Here is a 1,060-nt window from a genome sequence, read left to right as displayed (position 1 = left end):
ACGGCTGACGTTTGACAGGATCAAAGCAAACTAATCCATGTATAAGAAAACATGACAAACTCAGGTTAAAGGACTATACTCTATAGTTGTGATGAGAAACTCTTATGACACTCATATAACATTCTTGTAGAGTTCTCATAGCGGGTCAGTCCAATACTGTGTTCTCCAACACATATTAATGTGATTGACTTTAATACTACATATCAATGACTCCATGAAACATAGTCATCAGTCACCTCACATACTAGTCATTTATAGTTATTAATGTCCCATTTTAATAACCTTGACTAGGGACCTCAATAATTCATGTTATCTTCTATTTATAGGGTTTCATGATCAAGTCACATACTTGATGACCTATAATGATAAAATAAATTATTTTGGGACAATTATTTAATTATCCAATAACCAAATAATACCGAAACATATTTCATTAATTTAAGAATACATCAGATGTATGTAAAAATGAATATCATATCATAAAATAAAATTCTCCCACTAAAATCGAGATCACATCTTTAGAAATTTAATGCCTACAACAGTCGTATGACTCTCATGCTTAGTTTGTGGAAGAGGCTTGGTTAAAGGATCTGCAACATTTGCATCCGTTGAAACTCTGCTAATCTTTACATCTCCTCTATCAACTATATCACGAATAAGGTGATATCGTCTTAGAACGTGTTTGGATTTCTGGTGCGATCTGGGTTACTTCGCTTGAGCGATGGCTCCATTGTTATCATAATAAAGATCCACCGGCCCAGAAATGCTAGGAACCACACCAAGTTCAGAAATGAACTTCTTAATCCAAACAGCTTCTTTTGCTGCTTCAGAAGCAGCAATATATTCAGCTTCGGTTGTAGAGTCTGCCACGGTGCTCTGTTTGGAGCTTCTCCAAATCACCGCTCCTCCATTCAGACAAAAGATAAATCCAGATTGAGATCGAGAATCATCTTTGTCTGTCTGAAAGCTGGCATCAGTGTAACCACTCACAACAAGTTCATCACTTCCTCCATACACCAAGAACTTATCCTTAGTATTTCTTAAATACTTTAGGATATTT

Source organism: Camelina sativa, chromosome 9, assembly GCF_000633955.1.
Source record: "Camelina sativa cultivar DH55 chromosome 9, Cs, whole genome shotgun sequence".
In the NCBI taxonomy this organism is placed as follows: domain Eukaryota; kingdom Viridiplantae; phylum Streptophyta; class Magnoliopsida; order Brassicales; family Brassicaceae; genus Camelina; species Camelina sativa.
This window is presented reverse-complemented; position numbering follows the sequence as displayed.